Below are 13,294 nucleotides of genomic sequence, written 5' to 3'. Positions count from 1 at the left end.
TACAATATATAAGCACACATTTATAATTTTACTAACAACAAAAAAGGGCTGTGAATAATTTGGTAACCTAATCGAACAGTACCTGCCCAGTAATTGCTGTGTGTTTAAAAAACTTATTTTCTGGGAAAAGACTATTTGATGCTATCATAATGTGAGTTCTACCCTTTATCAAGGACTAAAATGAGGAAAGTTCAGTATGGAGAACAAGGGAAGGGTCATTAAAATTCTCTAAAGAAAATAGAACTATTCACCTGCATCCATTAATTGGATTCCTATTACTTACTGTATGTCCTAAACTATTTTCCACATTTCCTTGTAATGCTGTCAAAATATGAGTGCTACTCACTCAAACCCTCAATGTACCTTAGCTTCTTCTATAATCCCCCAACATAGTCATCATAGTTAAAGGCTTAGAGATTTTTGCTACTATCTTTTGTCTGATAGAATTGGCATAAAGCTGCAGTCCTGAAAGCAGAACCGGCTTCTTTAATGCCCTGTGGATAATAGTAACTTGACTGGGTCAGTGCCTACCATATGGGTCATTGAAACTTTCCTTGTGCCTGTGAAAGCAAAATTTCTGACATCGTCTGGTGTTACAGTGCCAGGTAGACTCATGGCTATGGGAACATAAATGCCATTGTGGGCAATTAATGATTTCTGCCGACTTCAGTTAAAAATCATACACACTTTTAATTGAAACCTGCTATGTTTTTCTTTGCATGACCTAATCCGAGCTGCATGCCGCATGAAAACATTTCTTGCAGAACCTCCCTGTGTTGACTTATTACCATGGGTCTTGCAACTTTCCACCTGGTGGTGCCTCAGAAGCTTTCATTTGCTTTTAACTACTTACCAAACTTTGAGGCATAGAATTAGTGAATGGTATTTTTCCCCTGTTGTAGCTGGCATAACCATGGTGTTTTCCACACAAATGCTAGTGATGCCTCTCTTGTGAAAAGGCACTGGGTGCAAGGTTGACTTTTTTTTTTAATGTGATGAGCAATGAGAAGAGATCCTCACATTCCATAAATTAGGAATAAAATTGCTACACCTCTTAATGCCTTTGTTCTCTTCGTCATTTGAATTGCAGGCTGTGTTGGAACTGGTTTGTTTAAATGCTGAGATTAAACCTTCTAATTAGGCTAATTACTGGATAGGAGATGACAGTTCAGAGAGAAGAGGAAGAGCTTTCATAAATGAGGTATAGGAAGGAGGGACTTGATCACTACCAGTCCAAAATGTGCAACTTGTAGGGCGGAGCAATGCTGGGTCTCTTCTGGGATTGGTTTAAGAAAAAGAGAGAAGGGAGCACATACTTAAGCTTTGTGAAAGATGACCAGAACACCCAAATGCTAATAAGGTGGAAGGACTCTAGGCACCAGCCTGCTTCCTGAAATAAACATTAGTAAGTAAGATTTATTTTTTTTTCTTTTTTCTTTAGGCAAATGTGACAGCCACGTGGGACTCCTTGTCCCAGGGTTTATGGCTATCAAATGAGAAAGCTTTCATTTCTTTGTTGAATAAGAGAATGTTTGGGTACTATTAAATTTTCTAATTTTCTTACCCCTTCCCTTCCACTTTCCCACTGTTAAGAAAAGTTTGCTTCCGTTGTTCATTCTTCTAAATGGCTATCTTCACTAACAGCTAACAAATTATAGGTATTGTAGTGCCCAAAGTCATTCAGCTGTAAACAGTATGTCTGCTTAGTTCCAAAATTCACATGAGATATGGTAATGCTAGCTGTCAGATTTGTTCAGTAAAGTTAGAGGACTTGTGAGCACAGTTCTTTTTTCTTTTTTTTTTTAAGCTATCAAGAACATTAGAAATGTAGGTGCCATTATTGAGGCTTCTTAAGTGCATAGTGGATAGTGGGCTTTTTGGATGGACAGGTAACAAAATATTCAGAAGTAAGTTGTTATTTTAAAATAATTTGATTCAAGTGACTTTGCCATCCCAAGAATAAAAATAGTAAGAATAACTTAAATTATTCCTACAAAACAGATTCTTATGTAACCAATTTGTAAAAGTTTAGAATTGGGCTTTTTTCCCCCTGAAATTACCTCATTCACCCTTTAGTCCTGATGAATATTCCTGCACTCTCCCCACCCCCCCACCCCCGTCCCTGTACATAATCTCAATACTTAGCATATTTCTTGAAAAGATTCCGAAGTTGGATCTGAGTTTGAATCCCATTTTTCTTACTACACATATTATCTTGGGCAGATCATTTAAACACTGAGCATCGGTTTCTTCATCTCTAAAATTAGGAGGTTGAACTAGATCACCTTTAAGATCTTATCCACTTCTAGAATTATGAGCTTGTGGTTTCCTTAAGAAAACTTTACTTTCTCTATTGTCTGTATGAACACCTTGGTATTTCATTAGTTGCTTCACTTTGAATATAAACAAAAGTTGGGATGATCTTGAACAGATTGACATTTATTTTTTTAAAGTAGGAAATATAACTGCTTCAATAATTGTAAAAATCCAAAGTGAATACCTATACCATCAAATTAGTTGACCAGCTAGCCTTCTGATTGTGCTCATGTATATTCTGTATATAGTAGGAATTCTGTCATTTTAAATAACCCAGTGTGGCATCTACAAAATGTTTTCAGCTTTTATTCCTGCCGTAAGATGGTATCAAGTTTTTATTATAATTATGAATACTTATGTCAATCATATAGATTTTTTGCATAATTGAATAAAGTTTCACTGTCAACAAAGCATCATATAGGCTATGATTGGTCTCACTGTTTTATATACTAAAAATGTAAACATAGAAATTCATTTAAATGTGCAACGTCACTGCATGGGGACAGTCTTTTTGCTATCCAAATTATACATGAAATTATCCTGAAAACTATTTCAGAAACATAATATATAAAACAGGGTTTTTAAAAGACTCCAAGTGAAACTGTACATTTTAGAAGATGGGGGTATGTGGAGAGGGATATGGAGAATTACATTTCTGATTCCTTAGATTGGGTATTTTAAGTGAAAAAAATTTAGACAACCAGAAAAATCATTAATTAGGTAGTATTTTCTGTATTATTCACTAATATATAATTGTATTATTCACTAATAATTTTTAAACACCAAGCAGTTTAAAAATCTTAATTGCCATTTTTAGGGATATATTTATGGCTAAGATTGTAACTAACCAAGAATTATGGCTTACAGTGGAAAACACAGCTCAGTTTTAACCACACTGTTGCAGATGTTTATGAAAGGGGTATCTTATTCATATTTGAGTTAAGTCCATAATTAGCTACTATTAGTAATGATCCTTTCCACTTTTTTTAGACTTTAATCCATCGAATGCATTTTGATACCTTGACCTGGAGTATATTTCTAGGGCAGTGAATAAGGCAACCTTTCAAATTTCCTGGTACTATGTAACCTTCTGGCTGCTTCACAATGTAATGAGTTTAAGCTGAACTTGTTTACAAGTGATTGCGCAAATTAGATGTAAGATTATATTGTTTGAATTCTCTTGAATCATTAAATTTTGAGCTTTGTCCTTTCCAACATTTTTTCTAATTTGTGTTAAAGCGCATGGTTTCAATCAGTTTTCTCCACTGGTAAATAGCTTCTGAATTGCAGTGTTTTAATTTTTTGAACTTTTTAACCATTAGGGTATAGAGACCCCACAACTACTGTGCAGTCAAATTTAGCTTCTTTGTCTTGTCTCCATAACTTTCAATGTTTCTTATTTGTGTGTGTGAGTACCTACTCACAGTATCAGCATCCAGGAGCCAGTCCTTTTTCTTCCATAGTAGATGCCAGGCAGTTTTTCTTTCCAAGTGAGCTGTTGTATTTGGAGAGGGAAGAAAGCTAGGAAGACATTAAAAGCCTCCTTTTTGGTTCTCATAAGTCAGTAGAATTCCTAGTCTGTATTTTCCATTGAATGTTCACCCTCTTAATACCTTTCAGCAATACGCATTTCTATAAATTTTAAGGTACCCCCAGTTAATATCAATCTGTGTCATATAAAATTTTTCTAAATTAAGCCAGAAGAGGGTATAAAACATCTGGGATGGAACCCAAAGGTGTTCATAATTTGAGTTAGGTATGTTTTCTTTCTGAACTTTAGACATACTGCTCGTGTTATGAAATAGGAGACTAAACAGAAGAATTGGGTATTAATAAAAAATATCTTTTTCTCCTTCAGCAGCAATTCCTGTTGTTCTTTTTTTTTCTTCTCCTCCTCCAAAGCACACCCCTTCCTTCTAATCAACCACAGTTAAACACTAAATATTTGAGTTATGTGTCTGTGGAATCCCATAGAATAGAAACTACCTTGCAATTGAAAGGCATGCATGCAAGATTTGATTTTAGTTTGGCTTTTGTAGGAAAACTACAGAAATAATACTAGTAGCCAGAATCCCACTGATAAGATATTTAGGCTGTATCTTTGGGTTTAGGAGTTATAGAAAAGTTAATATATTTCAGAAACATAGCAAAAAGGCCCCAAAGGAAAACTTTATTCCTAGATCAGTTATCTATTCTGTGCCCTGTATTAGTCATTTACTTCTCTTTACCAGTCTATTTACCGTTCTTTCCTTCCTCAAACACCTTCCATATCTTGTTAGTATTATCATTAAAATATTTTTCTGTAATATGCTATACTTGTATTTTGTGTACATTCCTACTTTTAATAAAGTGACGACAACAGAAACTGATGGGCAGTTTTTGTGTTGGCATGCATGAACCAGATGCAATGGCTATGTGGATTATGGTTTCTTTTTATTTGCTTTTAAGTACCTTTAAGAAACAATTATCTTGGTTAACATTGAAGAAGAGTATCTACTTCCTTTAAGGTATTCCTAGGTGATAGTTGATAATTCAATAACCTGGTCCTTTACAATATGTATTTGCAGAGTTATAATTAGAGTGAGTGTGAGTATGTGTGTGTGTGTGTTACTCACACGTAGAAGAAATGAGAATCTTTTCTGGACCAGAATTTAGGTGTACAGAAACCTAAATTAACTATGGATAAACTACAAAAACATGGAATAACAACTCCCTGGATATTCTAGCCAAATGGGCAGTAACTACAAGCAGCACCAACTAATCACATTTCATATTGAGTAAGCTAGGTGTTGAAAAGCGTGAATGTTTTTTAGGCATCTGAGTCTAAAAGAGCAGTTTCATTTAATAAAAGAACTTTTTCCTTTAAAAATAGAGGGTGAAAAGGTTCTTACTATGTTTATACACATCGTACCTAAGATAACAATGTCCATGGGATCTCAAAAAGCATTTCCTTTTATTTATACTTGTTTAATGAGACATTCTCTTTAGGGGCTGAATAGTCTTAGAGATGATATTTGTCCAAAAATTTTTCCACATGGACACATTAATTTAGAGGTGCTTTGTGGGGTGAGTTTATTTCCACCATAGTAAGATAGTTCAATATGAAGGCCAGGTAAGAAATAAAACTATATCTCTCTTGGGGGAAAAAAGGGGATGGTACATGCTGATTTCTGCCCCCCCCCCCAGCAAATAGTCTTTCATTTACAATACAAAGTTCATGATTCACACAACTTAGGATATAGGATAATGATATTGACTCACATTTACATAGCACTTTAAGGTCTTCAAAATGATTTAAATTTTTATAGCTTTTTTTTTTTAGCATTTTGGAAAAGTATTAAAAACAGTAGTTCTTTGTTTGAATTGAGAGTTTCAATAGCAAAGGTTTTTTTTTTAAACGTAATCCTTAACTCCACTGTCCTTTAAATGCAGCTCTCAAATATTCTCAGCATTGCATCTGATTGGAAGGAGAACACAATCGTAATGGTATTTCTTTCCCAATGTGTAAAATTTGTTCATCACTTATGTTTCTGATTAATACTATATGTATACTTGTATGAATAGACTTTTGAAGTTGAACGTTTTTAAATTATATATTATTTTTGAAATGCAGTTATGCTCAAGGGTAAAGTTATGATGAAACATTTCTTTGTGAACACTGGGGCTAGATAGAACCTGACTAAACCTGCATTAGAAGCCACCTGGTGTCCATTTTGCTGGCTCAGCACTTCATTAAAGCATATAGGTTTAATCATTTATGATGTTTCAGTGCACTTAGATTGGATTGCAGATGTTGGACTTTTTCTTAAGTGAATCTTCTGTCCATTAAGTAAATTATTGGAAAATATTTTGCAACATGGTTTAATAAAACATGTTTCATCTTATTAATTATTGGCGTCAGCTGCCCTTTAAAAATGAAAAAATTTTTAAAGGTAATGAAACTGCTAATGCAAGATGGCTGGTAAGAGAATGTAAAGATTTTAGTAAGGTAGATTCCCACCTAATTTATATACAGTACAGTTCTCTTATGGTTAAGTTTTATTAATACTTCTGGAACCTTTGAATCACTATCAGGATATCACTTCACTAAAAAATTAGGAAGATGTTTTTTTAAAAAAAGTTTTTAGTGTGTATTCAAAGTGATATTCGATTAATACATGGTCACAATTAGAGTAAAACTTTATTATCTAAATATAGCTTTGAAAATTTTAAATGAATTAAAAATAGTACTTTGGGGCTACTAAAGAAAATGTATATTTTTTGTAAAAATAAGAAAAACAATACATTAAAACATGCTATCATAGGAATACGCAGAGAGTGAAAGGCATAGGAAGTTACAGTTGTCTTTTAAAAAGAGACTTTCTTTTATGAGTCTTAAACTCATAAAATGGACTCTTTTTGGTCACTTTGCCTGTGGATATTACAAGAGAAAATTCTTTTTTAAAAATATACCACTATCACTAAAGATGGTAAGTTTCTTTCCAACAGTACTTGTAAATTCTCAATTTTAGCATTTAAAAAGCTCTTCCCCCCCCCCCAGTATCCCAAAATATAGTAGATTGTTATAAATGGCTTTTAGGAAGAGGGAAGGTTTACACTGGATTATATAGAATGTAGATAACAAAAAAAGGTAATCAAGGGAAATAAAGCATTCATTATTTTAATCCTTTTAGTATTGAAACCTTTTAATAGACACTCTCTATACACCTATGATGAAAAATGATTTTAAGTTACATAATATGAAGTGTTTTGCAAACCTTTAAAGCACTGTATAAATACTAGCAATTATCATCCTCATCATATGCTTAATGTTTATGACAAATTAATTATCAAAAGTAACCCTTGTTACTTCTGGAAATAGTATTTTCCATATGATTTGACTTGCATTTGCAGTAGCCTATTTGTGCTTGGATTCTGTTGTTAAAATAATTCGGCATGCTTCTTTATCTTCTATGTGGAGTTTACCATCTAAAGATTTCTTTGCATTGGTCAGCATTGTCTTTTTTTTTTCTTTTTTGTCTTTTCTTTTTTAAAAATTAGTTTATGGGTGCTTTAAAAAATCACTTTAGATTGTCTTCAGAAATCAATTGCAAACATACAAAATCTCAATGTTTAGTAATAATTAAACAATTTACATTAACAACTTGGTAAATCATAGAAACCTTGGTACCTCATGTTTGCCTAATTGATTTTTTTCTTAAATTTTGAAAACAATACTACAGTTCTATGCATTTTAATTGTTATTTATCTGTTTCAGTGTCAAAAATATCATGCATACAGCAGACATTTACTAAGTCCCTACTGTGTGTAGCTTTTATGCTAGGTGCTAAGTGATATAGAAAGTTTAGATTAAATGGGGGTCTGTGCCTTCATAGGATTTGCAGTGTAGTAGAGTATCAGTCTAGATAAGACACAAATAAAAACCACTACAGACTTAGACTGGATTCACCCTTAAACAATTTAAAAAAAATTTTAGGCACATTTTGTTGTTAATTTCACCTCCAAGAATTTTTGTTTTAGTAGCACGCCACACTGATTTTGTTTCTTCTGTCCTTAATATTGCTTCAGATTAAATCTTGAGACACACTGCATTTAAAACATCCTATCACAGTATCCTAGTTAATAGCAGCTGTTTGTATAGATGCTTTGTTCATGTTATTTGATAACACTAAGGGGGATAAAGCTTTGCTTTCATTAAAAGACCTCACAATAGAGATGAAAGTGGACAACGTTTACAAACATTATTTTAGGTAAAACTAGGAAAGGCCTTTCCAGTGTTTTATTAGGTAGAAGTGAGGGCGAAAGGATGGATGGTTGTTAATTGTAAGATGTTGTCTATAACTTTTTGAACGTTTGTGAAGAGGTACTTTTTTGTTTTAAGAAAATTGTGTCTAATTATATCTACCAGAAAAACAACCCTGAAGGTAGAATGTCCATACATAGACTTATGGTCCTTGAAAGGCTGGCTTTTGTCTGTCTCTCTTTTTCTTTCTTTCTCTCTTACCTTCTTTCTTTTTCCTCCCCCCCCCCCTTCTGTCTTTCTTTTTTTGTTCGGATCAAGATGGTCTTGTGCCTGAACTCTACCTGATATACCAGTACCTGGGTTTTCTTATCTCCATTGATGTGGAAAATATATGAATGAGACTCATTCTCACAGCTATTGATGAATGGTCAGTGGGTGTGTGGGTAGATGATGTGGGGGGAGTCTTGTTTTCTGACAAGTCTGGGAAGGAATTTTTAGACTTTGAGGGAACTCTTGTAAAAGTTAAATGAAAGAAGCATTTTCTGTCTGTGCGATTACCTTCTTAATCCAAGGGGAAAGGAAAACTACTGGTTTCTATTGTGTCATTGCATCTAAAAGCTCTTCTGTGTATGATTTTCAAAGGTCATATTGCTTTAATTCTGGTTTGGGCCTTGTTTGTGTTGAATTTCAGCCAGCAAATCTTCAGTATACAAGAGAATTTGAGATCCTCACCCCCCTCCCCGTTTCTTCTGTTTTTGCTCAGTGTAAACAGTTCCTGCCCTAGTAACATAGACAAATATAGCAGAGAACCCTTTTCTGGGAGAAGACGTCTCTCTAAGCATTTTTTAACCATTTTTGGGAAGAATTGATCTATCTATGTATGTGAGACAGAGAACAATAGAGAGGAAGGCAATAGCTGTAAATTGAAGTGACATCATATGTATTGCTCCCATTGATCCCCTTTTAGTCTCCAGCCAGGATAAAAGGAAACGGCATCAGGGAGGAAGTCTGCCTCATTTAGGCACAGATCCCAGTGTGATAATGGAGTAATAATAGAAATCACTCCACTGTCAATCGGCTGCTTGCATTAGTCCGAGGCACATTTCCCCTCTGAGGAGGTTTTCAATGACTTCATTCAAGGGCAGGCTGGAGCAGATAAGATATTCAGCCGACCAGCTGTATTCCTTTACTGATTTCTACCCTCACTTTGGGGGACAGGACAGGCAGTGGCAGGCGGCTGGGGATGTTCAGGCCCATAGTGCCATGTCATGTTTCATGCCTGTGAAAGGTCAGTAGTCATATATTTCAGTGACATTTTTCTGGGGAAAGAGGGGATCCTGGCGTTTATTGCATTATGTTCATGCAAGAAATAACAGCAACCTCATTTGTGTGGGTGGTCTTCTGGGAGCCAGGTTTGATGACCTTGTAACATCACTAAGAGTTTTTGAAGCGTCACAGTTTGTTTTCTTTGTACTTCTTGCAGGTTGAGATGGGTTTGGAAAATTCTTATTTTCTTTCCAAGGGCCTATGCAGAAACTCCTCCAAGCCATTCAGAGCCTTGTGGTTTTGCTTTACCACTAAGTTGGCTGATGAGAAAAATACAAGACAAACTTTTTTCCTCCTTTCTCATTAATTAGAAACTGTGGCATTCTCCACATTTAGGGCAAGAGTAGAAAGCTTTGAAGTGCCAATAAATGGCATTTGTAGTTGGCTGATGGAACTAAGCATTATATTTTTCTGTTTTTGTCAGAACAAGTTTTATGGTTTTATGAGACTCTGTCTTTCAAGTACACACGCAATGTTGGTGTTCCACAGACTTATTTTGGTTGAGGTTTTGAGTCAGATGAATTTTAAAAGTACTGGCCTGGTCTTCACATGGAAAAAAACCAGTGCAAAAAAAAAATTCTTGTTTGTCAAGTAAAGGAAAACAGATTTCTATTCCTGTCACTGTTTAGATATGCTTGTGAACCATAAGGAAAAGGAAAGTAATATTAGTCACGTTGAAGGCAATGGAAGATACTGCTCAGAATGCTTAAAATTTTTTTCTTGATTATTTGGTAACAAAATTGAGGCTATATCTGTCCCAGTATTGGTATACCAAAACACAGTTGCCCTAAAAGTCTTGTGAAATTAAAGTAATTTGATTTTTACATGGGTGGGAGTAGAACATGTACAGAATGAATATGTCTCCCATTACCATCACAGCAGCTGCCAGGAAGAGATTCCCATCACAATACAATACTGTATTCTGAACATATTTAATAGTATAAGAAATCCTTTGACTGTTTTTAAACATTTTTATTTTTGCCATATTTCTCTTAGTTATGAGGTACCCTTACATAGTGAGCTATTTATGTGACATTTTGCTTTGAAACACTTTTAGGAAGCCTGAAATTCTTTTTAAAATAGCAGGAAGACATTGAAATTAGCATAATTTAAAAATCAAGGAATGTAAAATAGAATTAATTTAAAGCATTCATTAAAGAATCCTAAATCTGTGTTTCACTGTATCCATTTGTTTAGAAAAAATGCATTTCTCCCTAAATGTAAAAGGTGGGGGGGAGGGAGGCAAAGGATACAAACTTTTGAACAATTAAAGGACAGATGGATACAATTTATTTGTCATGTAGGGTAATTCATACAATTCTACTCCAAGGAACTGGAAAGAAGTCTGCAAACATTAGTATGGAATGTATTCATTGTATTTATAAAGATCCCACATTGAATTTTGCCCTTCTTTGAACAAGCTGGGTCTTGCATCCAGCAGACCTGTTCCCTGTTGCCGAAAGGGGGAAAAGTTGAAGGAATGTGCTTGTATGTGTATGTCTGTTATCTTTTAGCTTTTTAGTTAAGGACAAAGTTTGAAGTTTATGCCCACCAAGATATTTGTAATTAAAGAACTGCCAGTTTCCTCCCATCCTCCCAAACTTACAATCGCCTGTTCAGAAGTATGATTTAGTCTTAAATATTTTCTTTGAATGAAATTTGTTGGAAAAACCATCAATAATTCTTTTAGATATAATACTGAATTCACGTTTATATAATGGGTAGAACTTAAGTGTCAGACCAGCAGGTCTTGGAACATAGGTTATTATAGCTAGAAGAGTCTTCAAAGATCATCTAGTCTAACCTCATTTTACTTAAAGGAAACTGAGGCTAGAGAGAGGTTAAGTGGCTTGCAAAATGTTCACAGTAAGTAGTTGAGCTGGGATTGAGATTCAGATCCTTTGTCTTCTTTTGATACAATCAAGTTTGAAAAAGATGGAACAGTTTTTTAATTGGTTTGGCACAGAAATTCATGTAACTACATATAATTGAAGTTTTGTTGAGCTAACTAGGTAACTTAGGGTTTCTTTACCTTTTATAAGTTGAATTGAATTAGATTATTCTAAATCAGTTCCCAAACTTGACTTCTAACAATAGCTCTTTGTTGAGGCTGCACAGAACAGTAAAGTTAAAGGTAGTAGCTTTTCTTCTCGCCCTTTTATTTTCTGAAGTTATCAGAATTGGAAATTTATAGTTTGTTTGTATTTGTTTCCCAAATAAGGGAAGGGTTCCCTATAGATAACTGATATTCAGCAACAGTATAATGCTTTATAGGTATTGTGAAAGACAGGTCAGCCATTTTCCTGTCTTCCTGTTGCTGATTTTCTAGGGTCAATGTGTGTGTATACAACTTATATTTTGTAAAATACCTTTGTAAGAGGATATTCATAGCTTTCAAGTCTGGCCTCGGCCTACTCTTCCAGACATAATTACTCTGGGTACCAACCAAGTCACACTACTTGCCAACCCCGAAAGACTGTGCATTTTTCTGACACTGTACTAATAATCATACCTGATATTTATATAATGCTTAAACAAAAGTTGAGAAAGTGTTTTACATACATTTTTATTGGGTCTTCATAACAACCTTGTAAAGTACTATAGATATTATCAGTGTTTTATAGATGTGGAAATTGAGGCTCAAAGAGATTAGGCCACTTGTCTATAATCACATGGCAAGGAAATATCTGAAACAGGATCTTTCTGTCACCTGCAGTAACCACCATAAGGCCCTGAATGCAGTAGTCACTCCATATATATTTGTTTTAAAAAGAAGAAGAAAGCATAGGGATAGAGGAAAAACTGGTACCCCAGGAGTCTGTATCTTAAACATCTCGAATTGTTTCCTTCTTTAAAATCTCATAAACTTTAATTGTGTAACCTAAAGCCTTAAAAATAACAGCTTTTATGTTGAAATTTTGTCTTTACAAGGCATTTAATAAATATCAAAAAGGTGTAATTCTAAAAAGTGGGAAGGAAAGTGCTAGTGAAGAATTCTGTGAGTCCAGAGACAAAACCTTGTTGGTCCTGTCAGAAGGTTTTGTTCACACTAGCGGAGTCCTTTTGCTTATTCCAGTGGTTAATGATAGACTTGTTACCTTTGGATCCAAATCTTTGTGTTTTAATTGGATGGGACATTCCAGTATTCCAGTGGATCTGTGATCTCACTGATAGAGGGTTTTCTCCATTATTGGTTGTAACCCATCTATACCAGCCCATATTGTCTAAGGTTTGACTCTTGCCCATTTTCTCATAAGTTTGCTGGAAGGAATCCACCCAACAAGCTAGTGGTTTTCTTCAAGTTCTCCTGACATTCCAGGGGATGCCAGTAGAGCATGCTAACTGACCCATCAATTATCACTTGTTCTCAATTATGTCACCAACCAATATTCTCTTTCAGGTATATTTCTTCAATAACATGATTCTCTTTCATAATTACTTGTTTGTAATATATAACCTTTTCATTCCTATCATGCCCTTCAGGTGATCCCTAATTTCAGTTCTTAAGAGATTATAGTATTACATGACTCAACAGTTACAGACTGTTACCAAAAGAATATTGGAGTTAAAAAGATGAGCCTTTGTTTCAGGGAGAAGTTCAGAATCATTAAAAGAACTTTAAAGTTTCCCAAAGGAAATTTAGCCCATTCTTTCTGTTGCTCATTTTTTAGCCTACCTCAATGTCCATTTGCAATATCTATAATCTATATATACACATCTGCACATGTGCACACATACTTTGATGGACAATCTCTATGGGTTGTCCAGTTGCCTGTCAAGAGTCTAGACAATAGATGTTTTTTGATCCTTGAATATATTTTTAAATGGGCTTATTTATGAATAAATTATTTGTTTATACAATATTATTGTAGAGGAAGCATTTAAAAACTCTTGCGTTCCTTATGTTTT

At 34.5% G+C, this 13,294-nt stretch overlaps 1 protein-coding gene across 2 annotated transcripts in view; it reads left to right on the top strand.

Moving 5' to 3' along the window:
* The window catches only part of LOC122736585 (aminopeptidase O (putative)), a 495,791-nt gene that overhangs the window by 439,954 nt on the left and 42,543 nt on the right, over positions 1-13,294 (top strand). The gene's annotated exons all lie outside the window — the stretch shown is intronic.

This window comes from Dromiciops gliroides, chromosome 1 (assembly GCF_019393635.1).
Source record: "Dromiciops gliroides isolate mDroGli1 chromosome 1, mDroGli1.pri, whole genome shotgun sequence".
NCBI classification, from domain to species: Eukaryota; Metazoa; Chordata; class Mammalia; order Microbiotheria; family Microbiotheriidae; genus Dromiciops; species Dromiciops gliroides.
This window is presented reverse-complemented; position numbering and strand designations above follow the sequence as displayed.